This window comes from Nomia melanderi, chromosome 8 (assembly GCF_051020985.1).
Source record: "Nomia melanderi isolate GNS246 chromosome 8, iyNomMela1, whole genome shotgun sequence".
In the NCBI taxonomy this organism is placed as follows: Eukaryota; Metazoa; Arthropoda; class Insecta; order Hymenoptera; family Halictidae; genus Nomia; species Nomia melanderi.
In genome coordinates this window covers 12,658,445-12,676,574 of record NC_135006.1, presented here as the reverse complement: position 1 = coordinate 12,676,574, position 18,130 = coordinate 12,658,445, and the positions used below count along the sequence as shown (strand labels likewise).

General features: G+C 40.8%; 1 protein-coding gene and 1 long non-coding RNA gene across 5 annotated transcripts in view; one reads left to right on the top strand and one right to left on the bottom strand.

Annotated features, from left to right (window-relative positions):
* LOC116427458 (uncharacterized) overlaps positions 1–18,130 on the bottom strand; it is a 267,123-nt gene that overhangs the window by 171,828 nt on the left and 77,165 nt on the right. The gene's annotated exons all lie outside the window — the stretch shown is intronic.
* Calx (sodium/calcium exchanger 3) overlaps positions 1–18,130 on the top strand; it is a 241,357-nt gene that overhangs the window by 184,687 nt on the left and 38,540 nt on the right. The window lies entirely within an intron of this gene.

The window sequence follows — 18,130 nt, the reverse complement described above, 5'->3', positions numbered from 1 at the left end:
GGGGGGGCGGGGAAGAGGAGGCTGGTTCCGGTCTCGTTCGGGGAGCACGCGGAACATGCAAATTCAATCTCATCGGGGGATCGAAGTTAATGCGCCGGCTGGCTGGCTGGCGGCCGTCGCGACCGCGCCGCAAGAAAACGTATTAAACTTTCATGAAAGTTGGACGATCGTCGTGAAATACGCTTGTTTATCGAGCGAACAACGCCGACACGGTGTTCACGCTTCCGATTCGGGCGATCGAGGAATTCGAGTCCCGGCAATTCGGTGATTATACTGGGGACAGTTTCCGGTCGCGCGCAGACACCGCTTGCCGTGTAGGCGTACCGTGGTCGGCTGCGGAATGTGAAGTTGAAGATTTATTTGGCTGCGAGTGGACGATGTTCATGAAGTAAATGAGAGGACTTCGTGTTTTGAAATAGTATAGCGTTACTATAGTATATGTTAGGTACTCGTGGTTACCGTAATGGTGATCGAGCTTTGCAGGCGTTTGCGCGTGGTGTGCCGACTTAGAAAACTTGTACGTCTCGAACGACCACCCGACATGATCGGGAACAAACTTGGAAAATGAGTAGGAGGTGAAGTGGACTTTGACTCTTGCGGTGACTTGATACTCTGTAATCTTGTACTATGTGCTTGATCGAAATTGCTATCTTCTACTTCTTAGTCTGTACTGACTGCACCTCCCAGAATCGTCTTCGACGATAACATAATATTATCACTATTATTATGACAAGTACTGTTACTATTAGCATCACCATTGGCCTACCAACTAAAATTACTATAATCACTAATGAAGCTAGTACTAGTAATCCTACTAATTGTTACATTATTAATATAATATTATCACTATCATTATGACAAGTTACTGTTACTATTAGCATCACCATTGGCCTACCAACTAAAATTACTATAATCACTAATGAAGCTAGTACTAGTAATCCTACTAATTGTTACATTATTAATATAATATTATCACTATCATTATGACAAGTTACTATTACTATTACCATCACCATTGGTCTACCAACTAAAATTACTATAATCACTAATGAAACTAGTACCAATCACTACTCGTCGCAACCTTAAAAAAACACTCAACAACGGAGACTTCTATAAATCCCAAATATCAGCTCTCCATCCCACCAAAGCAGACTACTCATCACACTACTCAAACATTCCCAAACTACTCACACCCTTTCTCCATTTCCCTGCAAGTTTGACCTTGAATGACCTTGAGTCATAGGCCATTGAAATCGTCTTGAAACTCACTATTTGACGGTGGATAAAGAAACGTGTCATTCCCTTTAAAAAAAGAAAGTTGACCTTCACCTCACCTCGGAGTGTCCACCAGGAAAACTAAAAGTTCCACCACATGTCCCCCTCCGTATCGAACAACTTTCGTCTGAAACATTTTTGCGTGCAATCAATATTCTCGAAGATATTCGACTGCAACGCTTTATAATCTCCACCCTGTACGTATTTAACCCTTTGCGGACGAAGATTCTCTGAAATATACAAAACCCTCGACAGATGAAGCTAAATTATATAACAATTATTTGAACAATAGAGAAATAGGAAACTACGTGCTAATCTCTAGTGACTCCATTAAGTAAATCATGCGTTTACGACTTAGACTTCTAAGTATGAAAACTTCGTCTCGTCGAAATGTCGGCGTTCGCCCGGAAAGGGTTAAATCTCTTATAGCTGATAATATCCTGGGGCTTTTATGGTTTGGGAACCACCGATACGAGGTATCGAGCCACGGATGGTAGATCCTAATCTCGAACACGGGGAGATGCTGGGTGTGTTTCGTAAACCTAGATTCATGTACCTTTAACATTTAGCATCGTTTAGGGTTGGATATAGCAACCCTTGGAACACTTCGGGCCTTGGGCTACATGCTTTTACTTGGGAAAATAGGTAGGGGAGACCTTTGCTAGGGGTGAACGAGCAGGATAAATAGCACCGTCGGCTTGTAATATGCTCCGTACAGCTTTCCCTGCTCCACGGAATTTTTCTCGTGGCGGTCTCTCCATTACTCGGATCATTCGACTCCACAGCAGGTTCTCTTACCATGTGTCTTCGCTTACCACGGATTCTTCGCGTTACTTGAAACTGTGGTTGAAATGTAACTCGATTACGTATCAGGGACGATAATTTCAGTTGCTACTGGTCTACAATCGCAGACCAAGCTGATCGAACTGATAAAAAGTAATCGACAGTCGGTTCAATAACGCATCATTTCTTATTGCTGTCTAACTTCCTTATTCTATTGGTTCCTAGTATCAAATTAACTTTATTTATTTCTCTCCCTTTTAAGTATTCGTTTTTTACTACCTGCTTAGAAATATGAAAACAGAACGATCGCGCTATTTTCAATCTTTTCGTATAAAGACGGAAGTTTCTGAATTGAAACGAAGCGCGATCGCTTGCCACTTTTCGACCAGGTTTCTGTAAACACCCGACAAACGGTTAACAAACACTGTCACTAAAATCTATCAATGAATTAACCTTTTGCACTCGAAAGTGTTTCACTGGAAGCATTCAACATTTTCCAACGAGGTTTAGACATCGTTTAAAACTAATATAACAATTCGCAGAGAAATTAAGCGACAACGTTCTCCATTGCAATACGAAGTTTAACTTAAAATACTAAATATTCAACTTCATAGTTCTGCTGTGTGAAATCAACCGATGACTGAGTCACTTCTCGTGTGCAAAGGGTTAACCTTTTCCAAGGTCACGATGAATTTTCCAAGCACTCCATCATATAGTTTTCAATCGAATGACAGGTGCAGAATCATGTTACAGTGTTTGTTGTATATTTCTCTTTGAAACACGGTATACAGTTGACCTCTCGAAAGCAAAGGGTTAACCCTTATTTCTAAGGTCACGATGAATTTTCCAATCACTCCATCATATAGTTTTCAATCGAATGACAGGTGCAGAATCATGTTACAGTGTTTGTTGTATATTTCTCTTTGAAACACGGTATACAGTTGACCTCTCGAAAGCAAAGGGTTAACCCTTATTTCTAAGGTCACGATGAATTTTCCAATCACTCCACCATATAGTTTTCAATCGAATGACAGGTGTAGAATCATGTTACAGTGTTTGTGGCACATGTCTCTTTGAAACACCGTATACAGTTGACCTCTCGAAAGCAAAGGGTTAACCCTTCTTCCTAAGGTCACGACGAATTTTCCAATCACTCCATCATATAGTTTTCAATCGAATGAAAGTTGTAGAATCATGTTACAGTGTTTGTGGTATATGTATTTTCGAAACACGGTATACAGTTGACCTCTCTAGCGCAAAGTGTTAACAGTCACAGAGTTTCGAAGCGAACCGTCGAACAAACGGAAGGCCGTGTCCCCGTCATTCGAACTTTAATGCTCGATCAAATTACGTGTCCCCGACCTGGAACCTTTTTCCCCCAGACGGTCCCTCGATTTTCCAACGGTGTGTCGCGCGGTAGTTCATTAGCGGGGTTCACCAGGCCGCCCATCGATCCTGCTTCGGCCAAACAGGCGTAATTGACGTGCAGCGGCGCGCGAATCCTCCCAGGACGAATCCGCCGGTGATCAGGACACGGGATCCGATAAATCAAGCTGGCCCATCGACGCGAGCAATATTCAGGGGCGCGAGCTAGAAGATCGATAGCCCGCGCGAGCCGACCTGAGAACACGGCGAACGAGATGAGCCGGGCGGCGTCGGTCGGATCATCGGCGTCATCAATCATCGGCCGGCCAAACTTTTTCCCACGGGCACGCCGGGATCGCGGATTCATCGGTCGGATAAACGATCATCGTGCCGACTTAAAATTCATCGGGCCGTGGCCGTTTGTTCGCGGCCGGCCGACGATAATATCCATTCGAGATATAATCGCGCGCGGCTCGATTGTCCGCCGGTGCCCCGGAACCAATGACGGATCGCCGCCGTTTAAATTGCATTGTTCATCGTTGTATTCAGCCGGAAGCTTTGTTGTTGCTCGCGGCTTGCCGCTTTCGAAGATCCTAGTATCACAGGCTGAGCGGAATTTAGATGGTTACTGGAAGGTGGAAGTTTGTGGGTATAAACGTTTAGATATTGTGTGCTGCTGTGGCTTTCGTGTGTATCATCTTTTTCAATGGTGCGCCGCTTTAGTTGCTTTCGTCTATGTCATCTTTTTGAACGGTGCGCCACTGTAGTGGCTCTCATCTATGTCGTCTTTTTGAACGGTACGTCACTGTAGTTGTGTTCATCTATATCATCTTTTTAAACGGCACGTCACTATAATGACTTTGTTTATGTCATCTTTTTGAACGATACGTCACTATAGTGGCTTTCGTTTATGTCATCTTTTTGAACGAAACGTCACTATAGTGGCTTTCATCTACGTCATTTTTTCGAACGAAGAATGAACAGCGACTCAATTCTTTGTCATCGATAGCCGTGCACATTGCAGTCTAACGTAACGTAGTTACTCAGTGGAAAATTCAACGAAAGATGGGTAGAGTCTGTCTTCTTACGTTACCTTTGTCGGTGGAAGTGAAAGTTAGCGTCGACTGTCGGTTTTGTTGTCCAGTTGCTCTCTATTGTAACGCAGTATTATTAGTTGCTAAGTTTTCTTATTGTAATGCCGTATTGAGTTGCTCTCTATTATTTGCAGTACGCAAATCCTATAAAAATTGTAACAATAGATTATTTTCAGTTTCTTCGGACGTTCGTTATAGTACTCAAATGAAGCTATTCATTTTCAAAATCATTTCGAATATTCGATGCTTCGAAGATATCGATAATTGCTAAACAAAAAAACCGAAACCAGTCATTTTGACTGGTACGGTAGTTCTAGTATTAAACAAACAAAATGGACAGTTTGTTAATATAGATATTGAATAGTGTTATTTGATATTATTAATCTATGATAGATACCGTGGAAACTCGTGATAAAGGGTTGAATCTAGAGATAAGATTAAATAATAGGGGTCTAATGAAACTTTGCATTCGAATATCGAGTGGAGCTCTCGAAATCTTCAAATTTAACCCTTTGCACTCGGAAGCCTTTACGGAATACTTTACATAACGAATGTGCAAATAATTCTCAAGGAAAGATAAAATGTATACAAATCTAAAGCTACGGTGATCTAAAGACCCGAACGAAACTGGAAGGCTGTAAGTGGCCTTAGCGACAGTGTCGAGGTATTTTTATAATTCATTTCGTTCGCCTTCACCAGTTCCTCCACATTACTATTCAGAACGCTAGAAATTCTCGTGGCAGTGAACGCGTTGAATCCGCGGACGGAAGGTTGAAATCACAGCGAAAGAAATTAACGTTTGATCTACAGGCAACGCTGCAACAATTTCGTTGGTCCCTTTATCATCCTGATCGACATGGACCCGCAACCTTGACCCAAAGAAGCGGACGTGTCTGGAAATAACTGTGCAGCGATTCTCAAAGCAGAGAGAATAATTCCTGTAATTACAACGAGAATAACACACCTCGAGCGATAACGTATTGCCGACCGATACAATTAACGAGATAGCCATCTATTCGAGTGGCAACGCCGAGGATCACGCAGTCGCTTTGTCCTCGAGCGTGTCAAGGTACTAATCATCTGCCGACGTGTTCACGCCCATTTACCGATCGTAATCGCCGGCCGACCGGGATATCCACTTCGCCTTATAAATCGCGCCGCGACGCTCAATTTCCCTAACCCTCTGTCGCGTGACGGCGCCCTTGGTTCTCGCCCACGAATTACACGATATTACGCTGGCTTTACACGAAACGGATGAATGCTCGCGTTCGCCGTCGTTACGACGAAATTCAAGTTCATTCCTGATCTACCAATTGATTCTCGATTAGCCGGACTCCACTTTTATTCCAAGAATCACGCGGGTTCGCTGATGTTTCTCGTGGCAGTCAACGCGTTAACCTTTTGAACTCTGTAGGCTCGAATATTGCACCAGATGTAATGAATATTTTAACGAATCAAAGAAGATACCCTAAAATTATTAGGTTTTCCATACATTCAAATTTTGTACTGAGAAGGGAAATAAAAGATTGAAGGAATAATTACAAATAATTACACATCAATCATATTAAACACACAGTATATAATTCTCCCGTTAACACTAAAACTACCGAGCAGTTAAATTGAGTTTTCGTAATTTGTCTACAGAAACTCCAAGAGTGCATCTGTCGAGACTTTAACTGATTTAGATTTCAGTTTGTGTGGTGCCGAATAAATTTCTGTAGTAATTTTTCAGAGAAACATTCGACATCTTTTAAATAATTGCAAAAGGAGGACGTCAGGAATGGGTCACTTTGAGCGGTCTGCTAGTTTTAGTGTTAACCCGTTGAACTTCGTAGGCTCTAATATTGCACCAGATGTAATGAATATTTTAACGAATGAAAGAAGCTACCCTAAAATTCTTAGGTTTTCCATACATTCAAATTTTATATTGAGAAGGGAAATGAAAGATCGAAGGGTTGTTAGAATCGAGTGTGCACAGTTTGGCCTGTTTAGCGCGCTCGAATTAAGGCGTACAAGTTGAGGGGTTGATTTATGTGCGATTTCTCGTTAAGTCAGTTCGAAAGAATGTCGTTGGTATTTGATTAAAAAACGTTGAGTATTTCTAATGGAAGACTTCCGGAGTGCAAAGGGTTAAACAGCCTTCGTCCGTAAAGGGGTCGATAGATTGATAGACGTCTCGTTCGCGTAAACATCGGCGATCCGAAGGCGAGATCGAGGGGACCGGATGGCCGGCATCAGTGAAACCGTATAACACGGGGTTGGGATGGCCGTCACGTGTGCCCGGTATAATTTATACGATGCAATCGGGTCACGTTCATCGAACGAGTGGCAGGTCTGCCGAGAGACCGCAGCTGCTCGACGTACCCGCTTGTCAATTCGAAACATACGCACACCTGCGAGTCGGTCGTTCGAACTTCGGAGACGAGTGTAACGAGAAAACTCGTCGTCTTATCGACAACGCGAGAAACTCGCCCCTTGGCCCCGTCATCGGGGAAAAACGAAAGAAGACTGCGACGGACACGACAGAGGGGATCCCCGGATCTCTGGATCCGCTGGAATCCATCTGCGCCACGCTCGACAGTTTCACGCGGATGTAGGTTATGTTCCCGGCATAGGAAATTTATAAAAGCGGTTTATATTTTCATTTAATGAAATTTAAGGGGGATTTATTTTATTAATGAAAAATTGATCAATAAGAAATGTTTATTACAATATATATAGTGAGATTTCATTCTAATATTAATGGTTACTCAAAAACGTATATAGGTAAATAAAAATGTATTCTAAATAATTTATAACATTGGTTTATATTTTCATTTAATGAAATTTAAGGGGGATTTATTTTATTAATGAAAAATTGATCGATAAAAAATTGTTATTAAAATATATATATATAGTGAGAAAATTGGTTTATATTTTGATTTCATGAAATTTAAGGGGATTTATTTTATTAATGAAAAATTGATCAATACGAAATTTTTATTAAAATATATATATAGTGAGATTTCATTCTAATATTAATAATTACTCAAAAACGTATATAGGTAAATAAAAATGTATTCCAAACAATTTATAAAATTGGTTTATATTTTGGTCAGTTCAATAGTCTATTGGTTTAGTTTACGGTCAGTTCAATAGTCTAAATAGAATTTTTATCAACGTCAATAGACTCCATTCTTCTCTCAATTTTTCTTCCTCCCTTATTTTAGAAATAATACCGTGCGATTTCTAGCCTCCTACGACCTTCCTGTACAATCCATCTGTCTCTGTTATTTATTTTTTTCGTGTACCAAAGGATTGAAGCCCCTCTACTAAATAAATAAATAAATTTTCATTATGCGAATAGTCGAATTCTAGTGTTTCGTCCACAGACGATCATGCCGTGCGTCGACACGTTTCACGCGCGATTCCCTGATCCGTCGCAACAGGAAACTTTCGAAACTAGAGACGAAATGCCGCGAGTTCGACGGTTCCGGGGTTCCAACGGCCGCAGCCGTTTTCCGGTAAGCGGATTTCGCGCCTGGCTCACGTGACGAGCGCGCAGAATTATTTCAGCGATTCCGCCGCGGTCGTGTTCCGACTGACGAAACGGCAAACACGCCGGAAGTGTCCGTAAACACGCGCGGCCGCGGTCCGCGGTAAATAGCCCCGCGTTTAATGAGATCGATTCGAAAACTGGGCGCGCTCGTTCTCGCTCGGCTGCAGTCCGCCTGGATTATGCTGGGAGAAAGCGGATAAGCTCGCGTTCCGTTATCGCGATTTTCTTAGGAATTGTTATTTAACGCGTTCACGCCGGCGTGTACCGGTGGCTCGCAGTAAGATATTAGACAGTGTTGGCTCATTAGACGGTGTGCAGCACGAAATATTGAAAGTCAAACTAAAAACTGGGGTGCACTCGCCTCACTCCACCTTAACACTTTGATTGTGACATAATTTTTTACATAAACTCCGTTGAGCTTCGCAGTTAGTTACGGCGATGCTCTGGCTCAGTTTCAGATTAGCGATGCCGAGCCTGAATGAAATAATGAGATTTTCGATGAGTTGTAATTGGATCGATGTCGATACGTTAAGTTGTGGAATTCTTCGTTAGATATTCCGTTGATTCGTGTTGTTCGTGGAACTCTTCGGTAGATGTTCCGTTGATGCGTGTTGGTGGAACTCTTCGGTTAGAGATTCCGTCGATGTGCGTTGTGGAACTCTTGACGAGAAATTCCGTCGATATGTGTTGTGGCGGAACTCTTCGTCAGACTCCGTGGAACTCTCGGTTAGAAATTCGGCGTTGTGTGCTAAGATCTACCCTTAAAAGGTGGCTGTAAGGGTAGCGTCGGGGGATGAGACACGCGGATTGGTGGTCTCCTAGAGTTCTACTTTTTGGACAGGGAGGAGGCCGTTTTTCCTGATTGGTGACAGTCACCGGAAAGTTGACCGCCTCCAAGTCCATCGGTCACCTGCAGGTATCGAGAGTACCTTCGCGTGACGTCATGGAAACTCCGCGTGCCTCGACCGTAGCAGGTAAAAAACTGTATGAAGCGCCTTGACCTTAATGAAACATGCAAAGAGTAAATGTCTGAAATGTGAAAATGCTAATCCTCGAACAGCTGAGGGTTGTTGAAGGTAATGGTCGATGGCTTCATAGAGTTATTCGAGCTACGATCCCTTGAAAGATTTAGAGGAACGTTGACGGTGTTTCAGTGTAGAACACCGAGCGTCAACAAACTCAAACAACTTTCTCGGTGACGTTTCGAACGAACCGAATTTTGTTGCACGTATGAGATATAAGAGGGACAGCAGAGCAGTCGTTACAAAGAATCTTGACTTTTCAGTTTCTACTTTAAGAAAATTATTTTCACCGTATAGGTGTTCCGATGAGTGTTTCGCAGTCAACGCGTTAACAACAAACGATGAACCGAACAACGAAGCGATGTAATCCTCCGCAGTAGCTCCACTGCACAATCCAATCTCATTGCAAAAGAAGCGGACCCCGCAATTCAAATCTCCACGACAAGATACTTTCCCCCGACTGTCCAGATCGTCAGGGAAAAACTTGAGAACTCCGTTACGTCGGAACACGGAGTCCGACGTCCGATATTAATAAAGACACAGCCACCCGACGCGAACTTCGCCGGACAATCTCAGCCCCGCAGCGCCGGCTATGATTTATCCGGGACGCGCGGAGTCGTTCCCCGCATTCCCCTCCGAACTTGGAATCAAGCAATTGTTCCGTTCGAGCAGTCGCGCCGCCGTTTTCGCGCGGTCGGGGGAACGACGGTCGTTACGAAGTTTCGAAGCCCGGCAAGAAAGTTGCTGGCCCCGGCCGAGCCGGATCCCGAGGATCTCCGGGAGGATCAGACGTCGGATGCGGATTCCAGAACAGCGCCGCGCCGGTTAACCGAGTCTGTTTACGAACTTCGAGAACCGTGTACACGTTGCCCAACGTCTACATCGTCGGCTAGACGTTCATTGGAAGTCTAGTGACAAGTGTTTCGATGCTGAATCTTTAACCCTTTGAGCTCTGTAGGTTCGAATGTTGCACCGGTTGTAATGCGAAATATTTTGATGAATCTTAAACAGTTAACTGTGTTCGACGAGTATACACGTCATCTTAAAACTCTTAGTGGTGCTAACATTTTCAACGATTATTTATTTTTTGAGACAAACGTGTAATTCTTCTGCGATTCGCTTTAGTTTTTCGTTGGGATATATTTTAAGTGCATTTCGCCTGCATCTAACGAGTATACATTTCAGCATTTCTCAAACTAAATTCCACGCTTAACTGGTTAAAGAAGCTACCCTAAAATTATTCGATTTTCCACACATCCAAATTTTGTACTGAGAAGGAAAATAAAAGAGCGAAGAAATAATTACATATAATTACATATCAACCACATTAAATACTCAGTAGTTGAACCATTAAAAGCATCAAACATTCGAAATGCTTCTAAAAATATAGTTCCACTCAAATATTACAATAAACATCCAAAAACACTGAAAACCATCTATTCCCACAATTTCTATAATAAGTACATATCAACCACATTAAATACTCAGTATATAATTCTCCCGTTAACACTAAAGCTACCGAGCAGTTAAATTGAGTTTTCGTAATTTGTCCATAAAAACTCCAAGAGTGCATCTGTCAAGGCTTCAACTGGTTTAGATTTCAGTCTGTGTGGTGCCGAATCAATTTCTTTAATAATTTTTCAGAGAAACATTCGTCTTTTAAATAATTGTGAAAAGTAAACGTCAGGAATGTGTCACTTTGACCGGTCTGGTAGTTTCAGTGTTAACCCTTTGAACTCTGTAGGCTCGAATATTGCACCAGTTGCAATATGAAATATTTTAATGAATCTCAAAGAAACTATCCTAAAATTATTCGATTTTCCACGCAACCAAATTTTATACTAAAAAGAAAAATAAAAGACCGAAATGTTATAGCATTCCTAATTTTCGCTAGGAATACTATAAAAATCAGTTGCAGTTGCTGATCACAAAACAACCTGGAGTGCCAAGGGTTAAAATTGACGTTTAATCTAATCAAATGATATTTCAAGATCAGACATCTCATTAAATCGAAATATTTCATGAAACACGGGGACAACTCCTGCCTAATCTAAGTACAGCGAAGATTGTCAACTGGAGTGGTTCCTATCTCGGAAATTTTCCTTTGTTTCCGGGGAATTTTCCATTAGCCGGATCCCTGGCGGGGGGGGATCAGGATCCAAGGTATCGTGGGGATTAAGCGGAGGACAGGTCCAATACAACCAGGCCGCGTTCACGGCGCAAGGAATCCGCTCCTAATCCCTGCGGTTACATCGATCAGGCGTGCCTCCATCCATTAGGAGGTTTTGGGTGTCCGGGGCCTATAGAAACAGGATCGAACGTTTTTTTCCGTCTTGCTCTGGCTTTCACTTTGCTAAGCAATATACATTGCAGGATAATCCAGTAGGTTTTAGACTACATTATTTCTTAATTGTATCAATGTAGAGTAAACCTGTAAGTCTTGAGATATAGGAGTTCTTATCATTTTCATTTTAGCCTTCATTATGGAGATTTTATAATCAAGTAATACAAGTATTCAGTGTGAATGTTCTTGACAATTATTATCGTTCTAGCTTCGCTATTCTCTATAGTAATCCTTTGCGTTCCGAATGACATCATTTCCATCATTTTCTTGTTAGGTTTACTGCAGATTCTCTTATTTCATATCTCATACATGTTATATATGAATATCCCTCACGATTATTACCGTTTCAGCTTCACTATTCTCTATAGTAATCCCTCGCGTTCCGAATGACATCATTTCTATCATCTTGTTACTTTTATTGCAGACTCCTTTACTTGAAATATCGCACGTGTTAACTATGAATGTACCTCACGATTATTACCGTTTCAGCTTCACTATTCTGTACAGTAATCCTTTACGTTCCGAATGACATCATTTCCATCATTTTCCTGTTACTTTTATTGCAGACTCTTTTACCTGAAATATCGCACGTGTTAACTATGAATGTACCTCACGATCATTACCGTTTCAGCTTCACTATTCCCTACAGTAATCCTTTACGTTCCGAACGACATCATTTCCATCATTTTCTTGCTACATTTATTGCAGATTCTCTTATTTCATACATCACGCGTTTTAACTATGAATATTCCTCGCGATTATTATCGTCCTAACTTCGCCATTCTCTACAGTAATCCTTCACGTTCCAAATTACATCATCTCTATCATCTTGTTACTTGATTCTTTACGTGCCAAACCATTTCATCCCCGCCGTCTCCCCCTCATTTTTATCGCAGTTACACCGAGTTCGAGTAACACACGTGTTAAGTACGAACATTCTTCACTACCGTTAGGACACGAAAGCTCGCAACGGGTTGCGCTTTTACCGTACCATTCCCGCAATCGATGACGCTCGTGGAAAAAGCTCGTTACACGAGCGACGCTCTGGTAGCTGCTCCGCGAAGCTCGCGCATCTACGAATGCAGCTGGCGCAGCGCTCCGGTGCACGACATTCGGCTCGGCCCGCTGTGCAGTTCGCAGTTAGAACTGCCGTAACAGTCGAAACGACTGTTTATAGTTTTCTTACTCGGTTATCGGTGTCTCGGAAGTATCGGACATTCGATTTGAGAAACAATGTTCGCGAGACTGCTTGTAAACAGCGTATTGCGCGTCTTGATTTTTTGGAAGAAGAATTCTACAGTTGTTCTTCTTGATTTTGGTATCTGGTAGTATAGTGGTTACTATTATTATAGATATTGAAAAGGTATAGATATTCTATAGAGCTCAAATTCAATAGAGCTCTAATTCTATAGAGCTCTAATTCTATAGAACTCTCTTTCTATAGAGCTCTATTATTATGGAACTCTAATTCTATAGGACTTCATTTTTATGGATAGATTTGTATATAACAGGGATCTGTTATTAAGGAAATCTAGAATTCTATAGAACTCTATTTCTATGAAGCTGTATTATTATGAAATTCTAATTCTATAGAGCTCTCTTTCTATAGAGCTCTAATTCTATAGAACTCTCTTTCTATAGAGCTCTATTATTATGGAACTCTAATTCTATAGGACTTCATTTTTATGGATAGATTTTTATATAACAGGGATCTGTTATTAAGGAAATCTAGAATTCTATAGAACTCTATTTCTATGAAGCTGTATTATTATGAAATTCTAATTCTATTAGAACTCTATTTCTATAGAGCTCTAATTCTATAGAACTCTCCTTCTATAGAGCTCTAATTCTATAGAACTCTCTTTGCATAGAGCTCTAATTCTATAGAACTCTCTTTTCATAGAGCTCTAATTCCACAGAACTCTCTTTCTATAGAGCTCTATTATTATGGAACTCTTATAGGACTTCATTTTTATGGATACATCTATATAATACGGATCTATTACTACAGAACTCTAGAATTCTGTAGAATTCTATTTCTATGAAGCCCTATTATTATAAAATTCTAATCCTACAGAACCCTATTTCTATGAAGTTCTACTATTAAAGATCTCTACAATTCCATAGAACTCTATTCCTATGAAGCTCTATTATCATAAAATGCTAATTCTATAAAACTCTGTTCCTATGGACCCCTATTTTTACAGAACTCTACCTCTCCAGTACCCTATCTCTACACAATCGCTACACAATTACATCTTCCACAGCAGCCACCCATCAAACATCTATACCTAACTCACTACCCTCACCAATCCATCAATCACCGATTAAACTCCCCACTGCCCGAAGAATATAATACCCGAACATTATCATCACAATATTAACCCTCTATCGGCCGAATTTTGTTTCGTGATTATAATCAAATTTATGCGGTATAAAATTAATAAATATCAACATATAAACACAAATCAACAATGTATCCAGTAGCTTTAATAATTCCACTGAAACGAATATATTTTGTAACTTTGAAGTTACAATGACGTTGAACGTAAATGCCTGTGCGTGCAAAAGTTTAAGTTAATTAATTATTTCATGTCGTTCGTCATTTTCCAATAGAAAATTAAATAAATCAATTTAACCCGGTACATTAATGCGTGACTTCAAAGTCACACGAGCCTGTGTGCACAAAAGTTTGAGTTACTTAATGTCGTTCGTCATTTTGCAATAAAAAATTAAATAAACGAGTTCAACCCGGTATATCGATGTGTGACTTCGAAGTCACACGAGCCTATAGAGGGTTAACCTGATCACAACCTCCCCGATCCTACCCAAACACTCTCACGACAGAAAAGTCCGCGAGCAGTACACCTTTCCACCCGGAATCTTCATTCTCCGTAATCCAACGCTGCCAGACCCAAGATCGCAGCGTCCCGAGCGCATTAACGTCGCTAACCCGGAGCTTGTTAAGATAATTCGTTTCCTAACGACGCCCGCGCCGATGGAACAAGCGCCGGGAAGCTGCGAACAGCTTAGTCGCAGCGAATTTCAGGATATTATCCGGTGTTTGACGCGCGCCGGAGTTCGGCATCATTCTCCGGGCGTCGAGATAACGAGGAATCCTTAATACCGGCCGCGTTCACTCAGTTTGAACTAACAGGCAGAAGGCTTATGCTGATTAGCAAACACACGGCCGGAGTTTGCACTGATCAAAACCGGCCGAGGCCGTGCTCGCGTATAATGTCGTCGCGAGCATTCGTTCGCTGGCTCGCGAGTTTCGCTCGTCGATTCATCGGCGAAACGAATTTCCACTCGACGATCATTTTTATTGCAAATGTCCCCTATTTCCTGAATGAACTTCGATGATAACATTTGCAGCTGATATGAAGGAGTGTCTTGTGCGAGTTGAGAGACTACTTTAGTTGTGCGTTGATGCTCAATGAATGATTTTTAAACACAGAGAATGGACAGTTTGTTGATGCAGATATTGTAGATGCACAATGTTATTTGATATTCTTAATCTATGATAGATACCGTGGAAACTCGTGATAAAGGATTGAATCTAGAGATAAGATTAAACGAATTTGCACTCGGCGATCATTTTTGTTGCAAATGTTCCCTACTTCCTGAATGAACTTCGATGATAACATTTGCAGCTGATATGAAGGAGTGTCTTGTGCGAGTTGAGAGACTACTTTAGTTGTGCGTTGATGCTCAATGAATGATTTTTAAACACAGAGAATGGTCAGTTTGTTGATGCAGATATTGTAGATGCACAATGTTATTTGATATTCTTAATCTATGATAGATACCGTGGAAACTCGTGATAAAGGATTGAATCTAGAGATAAGATTAAACGAATTTGCACTCGGCGATCATTTTTGTTGCAAATGTTCCTTATTTCCTGATGGAACTTCGATGATATCATTTGTAGTTGATACAAAGGAATTTTTCGTGCAAGTTAAGGGATGGAACAACTTTAGGAACACTTCGTCTGTTGATGCTTTGTACAAATTTTGAATGAAATGAAAGTGAATGATTCTTCACACTAGAACTGCCGAGCATTTAATACGATTAATATGCAATTCCTAGAAAAATTGTAAGAATAGATTATTTTCAGTTTCTTCAGACATTCGTTATAGTACTCAAATGAAACTATTTAGTTTCAAAATCATTTCGAATATTCAGTACTTCGAAGATATCAATAATTGCTGAGCAAAAAATCGAAGCCAGTCATTCTGACTGGTAGTTCTAGTATTAAACAAACAAAATGGACAGTTTGTTAATATAGATATTGAATAGTGTTATTTGATATTATTAATCTATGATAGATACCGTGGAAACTCGTGATAAAGGGTTGAATCTAGAGATAAGATTAAATAATAGGGGTCTAATGAAACTTTGCATACGAATATCGAGTGGAGCTCTCGAAATCTTCAAATTTAACCCTTTGAAATATACATAAATTAGGAAAAAAAGTTATTATTTCAATACTTCTCGTATGGATTATAAGAAGCGTAATATTATATGTAAGATTTTATGATTTCGATGACAGGGAGTCACCCCTCGAGTGCAGAGTATTAACTGGAAAATGAATATCAATAATAAAACACTGAACCATGAATATTGAAAAGTACGTTTCGAATATTTACATTCAATATTTACTCGGCTAAACGAAAAATGCCGGTTTTTAAATAGAAATGATTAAGCATCAGCTAAATCCAGTGAAGATCAATTCAAAAATCCTCCGCCGTCAACGGCAAAAACAGCCACTCGACGCCGCGGAAGGCAGTAATCTGATTTTCCGAGAGCGACGGTGGCCGAACGTAGAGAGGACGAAGCCATAGGTCAGGGGTCAGGATCAGACGTTCACGAAAAAGGAAAAGTAAAGATGAGAACAGGTAACACGACTATCCGCCGGCCAACGTTCCTCACGTTTCGTAATTCGCAGTATCAACATCGCGTGCGGGGGCCGTAAGAGGAGACAGAGATTAATCGTGAGCGACTTAATTACCTCTGAAACGCGTAGTTAACCAAAACACAAGAGGCCCCGGGGAAAAAACGCACGCCCCCGCTCGGGGAGCTTAATTAACGCTTTAACCCGCTCGCGCCGGCGTGCAAGCGCGTTACGCAAACAAACATTGAGCGGCTTCCCCGTGGCACCGCTGATATCTCTGATAAAGGGTTACCATTGTCCACGTCGAACGACTTCCATGGTCGTTTTGTTCTACATTTCCGTCCATTCCACGACTCATTAACACTGTTCCAACCGCGACCAGTCGAATTACTGTTTTTAAAATTTCGATTAGAATTTCCTATAGAACGTCATTGAATCGCCTTTATACTTCACGACTTTTCCTAAAAGATATGTATAAAACATTTCTCAATATTCACACCCTTTTTTGTTGTTTATTTTCTGAGAGAAATTTGTAGCCATGCACGATGTCTCGCGATTAAATCGTAATGGTAAGGATTAATCGATGAACACATAGTTAACGCAGTTTGCTGCGTTTGACGGATGCAAAGACCAGCGTGACCTGCGCGAGAAATTCATTCAGATTTGGCAAAGCCCTGTTGCCAATTTTCTTTTTGCCTATTTCACGAGAGACTTTTTAAGTGAAATTCCACGGGGAACTGTTAAGAGGTTCCAGCGAGGGAATTCTTATTTCCAGATGCCCATTGGAGGGAGAGTTTGTTCAATAAGTTTCTGCAATAAGTACTTATGCAAGATTTTCCCCGCGCCGAGGAATTACGAGGATATCGTGGGGAGGAATTATTGTTGGCAAGTTTTTAGATAAATCGTGAACCTACGGATTAACGTGGTTTCGATTTATTGAAATTGTTGAAGGGAGATTTACCGTCGTGCAGTAATTATATACTCGTGTATTATGCGACGGATAATGGGAATTGATGATAAACGATGATAATAACCGACGCCACAAATGTATTGTAAATGCCTGCGATAAATTGATGAGAATGGAAGTCGGGGGTCTCGTCATTGTAACAAGTGTTGTCGGAAATATTCAGAAATAAAATTAGTCGATAGCAAATATATCACAAATATGGCAAACCAATCCATAGAAAACAGCACAAATTTTTACTATCTCTTCTAGGATATCTCTGAAACTGGACAATTCTTTCTGCACTCCCTGGTTTATACAAAAGTATACTTTCAGTCCTCTTCGAGGGATGTTTTCACGCCTTTAAAGTGGACGTTGGCCAATAAGAAAAAATACGTGAGAAATACATTCTGGGGAACTGTTTCAAAGAAGTTTCATCAACGCTAACCGTACCGGCATTTCTTTTGCCGTGACCAGTCAAATAACTGGCTGTAAAATGAAGATAGACAGGTTGGATCAATGTTTTGTAGCGAAAACAGAAACAATAGGATGGGAATTGAGAAACTGAATAGACAATATAGGAATTAATATTAATGTTACATGCACAAAGAAAACATGGAATTTTAAATCCGGTTATTTGATCGGTTCTCGGTACGGTTAATGTTAAAATCCACGTGTGCTGGTTGAAAAGGTTTTCAACCGGAAGCACCTACAAACGTCCATAGCGACTGTACAAATGTTGAAACTGAACCACATAAAATCGAGTATATCCTTCCCTCTGAATAGTACACTCTATTTTATTCTAATTAGACTTATTTCTTGCCAAAAAGACATTCTATGCCGTTTGCAGCGTTAGTTTTGTTGAATATTTG